A 10,097-nucleotide genomic window follows, 5' to 3' on the forward strand; every position below is an offset into this window, starting at 1 on the left:
AACACATTACTTACTACCTTATCTCAGTCACCTGAGCTAACACATACAAAAGGAGACAACCAAAGTCCTCTAAATCATCTCTATCTGTAAAAAAATGAATTACAAAGATTTTAACTCTGTTCCCTCCTCCAAAACTATTGGCACTAGGACAGACATGTGATTTTATCCCTAAACAGGGTGTTCCTTAGGCTCTTTGCCAATTTAATTGGCTTATTCATATCCTTCCCTTCCAGATTACCTCAAGGCGATTTACATGTTGGAGGCCTATAAACACTGATGATTCAGTGCATGAAAACCAAAAACATTGTTCAGTGTCTGACAGGGTCCTCACTGTTTTTTGCCCCCCAATTAATTGCTCTTAATGGAGCAACTTAACATAATCAACCTCTGACATCATCCTAATGTTATAAAGACAAAAGAACTTCTAAAATACAATGGGACCAATGGCATCTGTTTTCTACCAGCATTTGCAGGTACTCTGCAGGAGCAAGCAACAGGCTAGGTTTTCATCTTGGGAGATACAGATGCTCTCAGCCCAGCTCTTCAGTCTACTGGCCATTTTGAAGACTCTGCCTTCTTCTGATTTTCCATGGATAAACCTCTTGAACTGAGCTCTAAAGAAATGCAAATACAGAAACAATTTCATTTCCCCTCTCTGCAAAACATAACTTTTCTTATAGCAGTTCAACAGCTACTTAATATGGCATTAGCTAGAATGAAAAGGTGGACTTCCATCAAATTCAGAACAAGTTTCATTCATATGTTGAATCGGAACTTTATCCTATCCAGGAAATATTCTGCAGGCCAATTCAGGTCATATAAGTTTACCTCCACCAAATAAAGCAAGCAAGCAAAGATTTGTATTCATGAATAAATGGAAGAGATTTGTTTTGCTATTTTGTTGATTGAAGTCCTGGGCTAGATTAGATTTTTTTCTTTCTGTAACATGATCAGTTTTGCTAAAATGCACCAGAAAACTTTACAGAACATATTACTTCTCTATATTTTGGGTAATAATTTAAGATATTCTTGTTTCAGGTCTCTCCCCGCAAAAAGTCACTCAATCCCCCTTCAGAGGAAGATTACTACATTCCATATTCAAGCAGATACCTTTTCTCCTTAGACTGTATGGCCCTGCAGTAGCTTTCATAAGAAACTTCCCTGCTTCTAAATCAAACAATACCTGCTGCAAAGCCACTAATAACAAATCCACCATCCTTTCAGTACATTTCCATTTTAGCTTCTGAAAAAAATCTCCACGCTTAACACACATCTCCCTAAAATCATCAACCAGCACTTTTAATCTGTTTCACAGTAAGATTTATATAATGTCTTTAAAAAATATAATGTCTTTAAAAGCAACAAGTTGCCTTATATGGCAGTCCTCACCAGTCTCCCTCACAATCTTTCTGGAATATCAGCTGCTAATAAAGTTTTGTATTCTTTAATAACAGACTTTATGCACTTTAATACCTGCCAAGGGATGAACTCATCTCTACCATTTCAGCTGAGGTATTTCCAAGTCCAGCACTTTTAAATCAGCACAGACACCTTGAAACTAGTTTCCCTGTTTGCACTGACAGTTGTGGTTACAGGTGTTACGCATTTACAAGCTCCACTTAGATATTAAAACTTGCACACAAATTCATTCATATTTGTATTCACCAACTGAGTTTATCTATCTGAAAAATCTGCAATACATTTGTAGTGCCCACATTGACTTTATATAACATGTTCATACAAAAGTTCCAAGCAACATCACAGAATTATTACAGTCCACGTATTTAAATGCAAGTGAACCACTGCATGAAGTTTTTAATATATAATACAGAGAGAGCAAGCATGTAATGAAATGGTGGGAAGAATGAGGTGTGAACTCCCTAGAATTAAAGCATAAATATATATAATTTTTATAAATGGCAGGAGTGCTTCACTCCTACTGAATACTTTTTAAACATTTATACCACATACAAACTAGTAAATAAGATTCAGATCTCATCAGAAGTCCATTATAGGACCTGACCATTCAGAGTATTAGAGAAATATTGCCTAAACAACACATATAAACCAAATATGATAGAATACAGTCTAAAATAAAATCGTTACTCCAGATTCACTGCAGGAAACTGGAAAGCTGGCAGCCCTGAGAATTCCACTTCTTTGATCCACAATGAGAAAGGAGGGTGTATGTACTCACCCTCATCTAGTTTTCACTTTCTTCAAGGGAAAGAGTGGTGCTGATTCAGGGCTGTAGTCATGGCCCAAGAGAATTTTGTTCTTATACTCCTCACACATCAGATCTCTACTTTTTAAAAAAGATCTCAAGATTTTCTGTCTCTTTCCTTAATTCAATTAATTATAGTAACAGGCACTTCTTTGTTGCTTGCCACCGAAGTATTTTAAGCATTCTGAATCCTGTCTCATTTTATACTTGTTTCTAAAGGACTCRGTTCTGGCCTTCAGCTCTTTGTTTTCTTTCAAAATCTTATTGAATGAGTTGTGCTCCACTGYGTTTGCTTCAAGGACAGATTGCTTTCTTTTGTCATCATAACTCTTATTCTGAAATGTCTGAAACTTATAATCAAATGCAAAAATAAAATTCTCTCTTCCATTTTTTCTTGTTAATAGCATCATGATGGTTGTGCACTTCAGATAACCACTGGAAACTACATGCTGCGGGTAACAATGCAGAAAATGATGCCAAATACYTGCTAGTGATAGTTTAGGCAAGAAAAACTGTTAGTGCATTTCACTTGGGAACGTCCAGATTATGGCTATATTTTTATAGCTCCTGTTGCAACAGGGATTGACAGTTGCAATAGGTCTGGCCCCCTCATCTGCACTGGGGCCACCTTAACAGTGGCAAGCAGTGCCTTTTTTAAAACCTTAAAGGTAAGCATGTGTCCTGCTAGCACAGGTATTGTATAGAAAACCTGCTCCCTCTTCCACTGGAGTCAACAGGAAAACAAAACAGTCTAGGAGTCAGAGCTTTCCTTTCTTTACTCTTATTTAAATGCCAACCAGTGTTTTATGTGGTTGTTTATTAAATAATAGTAAGACAATAATGCCCAGAGGCCCCAGTTAGGACTGGGAAGTCACTGCAGTGGGATTGTGCAAACATGAAGGAAGGGACAGAAGGCTGGGAATGGGACGGCTCCCGGCAGCGGAGAGCACAGCCTGCAAGTTGGCTCCTCTCGGCAGGCGGGAAGGGCTTCTCCCTGGACTCCAAATCACCGGGAGTAGCTAATCCTTCTGTTTGAGTAGGAGTTTTATGTTACTTTGGTTTTCATTTTTCATTTGTTTTTGTTTTTAATGTCAAGATATAGAATAACCAGGAAGACATACAAAGAGGTTTTCTTCAAAGTAGCTGAGCATGCAAAGGGAAAAAAGAGTACATGTAGATGTATATGCTAATTCTTATTAATTAAAACCAGCATGCTGTACTGGAGCTGTGCACAGTCTTTAATAGCTAATATTAAAACAAAGGGGTGATTCTCCTTTCATGAAAATTTAACCTTGGCAAAACTCTGTTCACTTCAGTGAAATTACTCCTCACTTTACAAGGATGTGAGCATGGGATCAGGCCAGGACCCCTCAGGAATTACTCAAACACTGATAGCAAAACAAAAGGGCAAACATGAGGCATATGGGGAGGACAATCCTAAGGAGCAGGATAAGAACAAGCATGTTGCTCTTGGCAGAAAGCAGCTGGCAAAAGTTAATTGCATAGCCAGTTTCTTGTTCAGTTCTTTTTGTTTTGTTATGAAACAGGATTTGTTTTTATTATAGAGCAATGGAATATATTCCAGCCCAGGAATCTGTGTTGGATAGGCTTTATGGCAGAAGTACATTTTATAGAGAGATTTGAATGAAGACAGCGTGGATCTGGTTCACAAGATCAGGGCAGTTGTTCTAGACTTGAACAAAAAGGGCAGCATGAATGAAAGCCCCCAGAGGAAAGCACAAGGAGATAAGGAAGGAACTGATTAGAGGGAAGCTTGGGTGGAGCAGAATGTGCGGGAGCAAAGACACGAATGCTGAATTAAAGCAGCAGCAGAACAATGCAGAGCCCTGAAGGTGCAGCCCCAAACTGAGGGGAAGATCAATAGGCAGCCCAGGAAGGGTGACAAAGGGAAGCCTTGCAGCTCCCTGAGGGAAAAGGGAGGAGGTTAATGAAAGCTTTATCTGCTAGAATGGGGAAAAGAGACACCCTAAACTGAGTGAAAAGCAGAAGCTGAGTATTCCCTAGTGGAGCAGAAAAAGTTTTGTTTTGTTTTGTTTTTAATGAATGGAAAAGGTAAACAGTAAATGAAAGTACTGCATGGGAGGGATTGTCACAGGTGGGCAGAGAGATGTAGAAGCAGATGGGGTGAATTTATCCTAGGTGGAGAAGCAGGTTAAGAAGTAGTTGTATGTTGATGATACAGTGCCAAGATCAACCAGAAAACAGAGAGGACCCCAGAGGTCAGCTGTAGAGGCAAAGAGAGGTTTCTGAGAACAAAACGTTGTTGGATACTACCTGAAAAAAAGAGAAGGATAGAAAAGACAGGTAAAATACTGAAAGAGAAGTTCAACCCTTAATAAATGATCTGGGAAAACATCGAGTTTTAAAAGTCTTCAGTTCTTCCTTGTTCTTTATGAGTTTTTGAGAAAACTGAGTTTAATAACAATGAAAWTTTCAGCTGGCTTTCACTGAGTTTACATACCAAATTTCCACAGAAGCAAYAGGTTTGCAACCCAAAGTATGTGCTGGTTTCTTCAGTGTGCGCACTGAACTACAGGGGTAGGTCTTGTGAGTGAACAAAATAAAGGTACCTAAACCCTCCTCATAAATTTGAAGAAATGCCTGCCAAGGAGGTTCAAGTATACTTAAAATGTAGTTCTAAAAAATTAGAGTATCCCCAGAGAGACTCTACATACAACTGTTAATGTCCTCCACAGTTAAGCTGTTTTACAAATAAATGTTTTTTTTCCCCTCAACTGCCATTACTGCAAAAAGCACCTAAGATCTCTAGTTGCATTTTGTCTCCTTTGTACACCCTGGATGACAATAAAGATTCTGCAGCAGGAAATGAGTTAACAGCTTGGTTGAGGTTCTAAGAGATATTGCCCCTATCCCCAGTCCATATAATTAGTAAGGAATAATTAATACATCTTGGTTGTCCCTGTGTTTTATGTTAGTTTGTTCATTAGCATCCTGGCATGGAAGAAATGCCTGATCTTCACTACATCTGAGCCTTATACAGTTGCAGAAGTTCACTGAGAACCTGGGCTCTAGTCCACCGCAACAGTTGAGTGGCATTCACACAACTCAATGTTTGACCTCAATGGCTCTTAATTCACATGTTTAATATTATTCACATGATTAATATTTGGCCTGTAATTTTTTTCACCATTCCAGTTCAACGTATTTTTAGGTGACTTGATTCCACTCTCCAGTTAGTAATACCATACTGTTCTTTTACCGGTATAATTGCTTATGAACAATAAATGGTCTTATAAAAATTTAATAAAATTTTTTGGAAAGAATCTCTGTAGAAAAGAGTACTTTTTCTTTCTGTTAAAACACTGTGGCAGCTTTTGAGGATCAAGAGGAAAGCAGAGTTGAGTTTGATGCAGTGTTTTCCAAAAAACACAGGGAACCTCATATGTGTAGTTTGAAAATGCAAACTCCTTATACTCTAAAAGCAAGCAAAAAAGGATAAAAGATAACAGAGGGAGGTGCGATGGAAGTTTTTATTTGCGTATTGAAATGTTCGAGAGGGCATGTTTGGCAGTGGAGGGCACAGGTGTGCAGGGCATTGGGGAATAAGGCATTCTTTGCTTTAGGTTGCAGCAACATTTCCAGTACCCCATGATACTGCCCTCCCTACACCCCATTACTTTTGGCGAAACAATTCAAGGTCATGACTGACAACAGATGGTGAAGTGCACTGTTCCATACTTTGCTAGTATTGACACTTTCCTGAAATTGTAGAGATAATATCTGCAGTACGTAGGCTGCAAAATTTTACTCACCGCTTCCTAATTATTCTATATCCAGGTCTGTTAGCACAATTCATGCTTACACACGAGTGAGTTTAGCAATTTTCCTTTTATAACCTCAATGTATTGTCCTGAATATGGGTGAACTCTCTGAAATGGGTTATTGCTGCTTCACCTTCTTGCAAGTAAAAAGTTTAGTTTTACTGGGACTTCATGGTTGCCACATTCTACTGCAAAATGACTACAATGACTTCCTGGGTCCCTCCTGACAGTCTTATGCCATTGGAGGCAGTCATATATATATATATATATATGATATCATATCATGTAATCCTTTTTCTTAGAATATTAAGCTTAAAGACCAGTCAGATTTGATTTTGATTGTTTTATTTTTTCCCATACTACTGCTACTGAAAGACTGCTCTGGAACCTCATACCTCTGATAGTTATAAACCCTTCCATGATTTCCAGTTTGGGCATAGTAATTGCCAGTTCTTGTACCAGCATGGTCCTCAAAACTGAAATAGATCTTAAAATTCCCTTGAAGTTATCTGCTTCTTGTGCTTTATTATTTATTATGAAAAATCATACATTCCTTTAATTTCCTACTGTAACTGTTTTCCATTCCTGTTTTTCAATCAGCCCAATCACCTTTTTCTACACAAATTCTGCTCTGAATTAATCTTTCCTGAATGTGTATGACTGGAAATGCATACAGTATTTCAGATGAAATACTGCATCAATACCAATGCTTCTATATTTCTGCTGGAAGTACCTTAATACCTTAGTTCCTTACCAAGGATCCCATTTGCCCTATTGAAGGTCACTCCACATTGCAGGTTCAGACTGTAACTTTAGGTACACTTTACCAGCATAAATCAGCACCAAAAGAAGAGCTGACCTTCCCTGACCTCTAGCTTTCATTCCTCTCCCTGCGCATCCTTTCCCTTTTGCCAGCACTTATTTATTTTACTGTACAGCGAAGCAGATTGAGAAAGTGATTGATTGAATTTTTTCTTTTGGCTGTTTTTCCCACCTCACAATTCCCGCACTAATCCCCATTTTCTCAGCTTAACTAATCATTTTTCACTTGGCACCATACAAACACTTCACTGAAATCTTGACAGATTCTCTAGTGCATTGTGCCTATAAAATCTGCAGGCACAATGTGTGCCTAATACACAAGTAAGAAACCTTTGATATGTATGACCAAATTCAAATGGAATGGCAGACACTGCTAATGTGACTTTTCCTAAATCAGGGTAAAATGGAACAAAGCCTAGAAAATAGCTTAGCTAACGGGAGGTCACGTGCCTGTGAGCGGAACCAGTTAAGGAGAAATGACCCACTGTGTGAAATGTCACCTTGTTCCATAAATGGGAGGAATATGGTCAGACAGCATAAAAGAAAATAAAAGGACTGTGATGCAGACTCCGCATAGAATGAATAGGATGTCTCAAGGAAAAGGAAGAGGAAGCAGAATCAACATGGGACAAAGAGAATGAGAGGAAGACAGCAAAAAGCTAAGAACAATTGAGGAATGGAGTGATGGCAGAAGGAAGGAGATGAGGACAGAAGATAATGTATGAAGACTAGCATTCAGGCAGCATACTAAAACAGTTATTTTCCCACCCCATTCAAAACTGTACAAAGGTCATGATGTTGTCCTACATCTGGACTTGTCCTTTTAACAGGTGTCATGCTTGAAGCACAGATCCAGTAAAGAACAACACAACACTAGCTCTAAATAAACTATCCCCTGTTCCCACTATAAATAAAATTAGTTGATGCTATTTATTTAAAAATATGTTTATAACATACAGATTTCTAAAAACACTTTATGTAGCACAAAATGGGGCACTGCAAATTGGTTATATAGTAAGTAAGTAGAAGAAAGAGCAATATAAACAGTGGTTTGCAGCCTTGACCCTACGGTGTTTCCTCCCACAATGAAAGTAAAAACACATGTTCCCTGACAACCATCAAACACTGTCACTGCTGTTAGACATTTTGCTGCCTTAGGGCTTGTCTACACGCAAAGCTGCATTGGTTTAGCTGGGTTTAATTTGCTGCAAAGGGCCGTGTGAATTTTTATTTTGACTTAAATCAGACTCATTTCAGTTTAGCTCAACAAATTAAAGGTCAGCTAAAGCCTGAGTAACTCTGTTGATTAGGACAATCATGGTTCTAATCAATTGCTTAYAATTATAGTCCTACCTGCCTTGGCAAAAGCTTGCTTTCTAGTAGCTTATCATGATGAAGTTTTGCCTGGTTCCTCAGACTGTCTTAACTGACTTAAAAATTGTGCCTGAATGCTCCTTAGAATCTGGTGTCACTTGAACTAATATAACTGAATCTTTTCTGCTTCTGAAGGCAAAAAAAAAAAAGCATATAAAACAGCACAAATATGAAGTTCAGTGGGAGAGTGATGATTATTCTAAAATTTAGTGCATTTTTTTTCAATATTGCACCCAAACATTGACACATCTCAACATACAGACGAAGGCAGAACAGGCTTAGTCCTGTATAGGTGTAGAGCATTCTAAACTACGCAAGTGCATCATACATGTGTCAAGGCAAGATTCACTTAATTCAAAACCTGTAAGAGCAACTATGCCTCAGTCTTCCTGGGTGAAGTGCTTGGTCAGAATACTTAACGCTGTTGCATGAATACAGGGAAACCTATCTGCTTAGGGAAACATAATGGGAATTGCAAATTAAATGAATGGAAAAACAGCCATCATTATTCCAAATAAGAGTATACACAGAAGRAGTTATACCAGTATAACAATAGTAGAACAATTGTAACGCTGTAACAATGTCAGTAGATTTCCTTAGCCTGTTAAGGAGAACCAGAGCTTGTCTTAGTTTTAGAAGGGCTTGTCAACTTCCTCCTTAGTAAGGAAATATTTTAAGTACTTCCTCTACAGAGGAAAAAAAAAATAACAGCAAGGAGAATCATTTTGCTATTTTCTGTTATTAGTTTTAGGCCAAGGCCTAATCAGGTAAACCTAAGGAAAATTTCTCCTAGTTGTTCCAAAATTGTCATGAGCTATCTGTCACAGAGAAAGCAAATTATTAATTAATATTTGTATTTTTGTTGGGCAGAAAGGCTCAGCCAGGTCACCTTACCTCTTAGAACCTCAGCTACGCTAAGAAACGCACAACCACTTTGCTAACACAGGTGTAAGATTTGTGTTTAGACTGTCTGGGTGCTATTAGGGCTTAATTAATATAAGCCAAATACATAGAACCTGTAAAGCAAAAACTTCCAAATGAGATATATATATATATATATTTTTTTTCAAATGCCATTAGAGAAAGGCTAGCTTATTCTTCCTAAGAAAATAATAATAATAATAAAGCTGAAAGTGTCAAAATTTTCTGAGGACATATTCCTCATTTMATTTTCTAAAGACAGACTTGTCTTTATGCTGATAGTTAAACTCACAGGGTTGATACAGAAAAGCTGAAAGTTTTAGGCCTATCAACTCCTGTTAGCTTTTCCACAGTGGTGAACTGCTACGTGGTTTCTTTCAATTAGGAAGCTGAACAATTCTCTGCCCTTTCCACACAAACCCGCAGTTCTTTGGACCTCCTCCCTCACTACCTTCCTTAAGCCAGAAAGCCATTTATGGAGCTACAAGAAAATGGGCTGGTGACACCGAGGTACAGCTCCCAGCGCAACATGCTTCTTTTCCCTGGTGTGTCCTTAGCCGCAACCTCCACCTGCTCTGCGCCTCCGCGCTGACTCCTGCACGCTCCCCGCTCTGTCCTCACCATGGAGGCCGCTAACTGCACTTTGCCCTTATTCCAAAGGCACACGAGCACCCTGCGGAGATATAACCGCTGCCGGACCCTCTCGGCACTCGCAAGAGAAATACGAGAGGGCCTGGGGGCCGCAGCAGGCCGTGAGGCCTAGAGCGGGCCGGTGGCCGGGCTCTCGGCCCCTTTGTGCCTCACGGACTCCGAGACCTCCCCTGGCTCCCGTGGGGGGCTGCGCTGCTCGCCGGGGCGCCGAGGGAGCCCGGCAGCTCCCCCCTCCCGGGGCTCGGCCCCACAGGCGCCGCCATGTCGTCGTCGTCGTCGTCGTCGTCGTCGTCGTCGTCGTC

This window comes from Apteryx rowi, unplaced genomic scaffold (genome assembly GCF_003343035.1).
Source record: "Apteryx rowi isolate R43461 unplaced genomic scaffold, aptRow1 scaffold_191, whole genome shotgun sequence".
In the NCBI taxonomy this organism is placed as follows: Eukaryota; Metazoa; Chordata; class Aves; order Apterygiformes; family Apterygidae; genus Apteryx; species Apteryx rowi.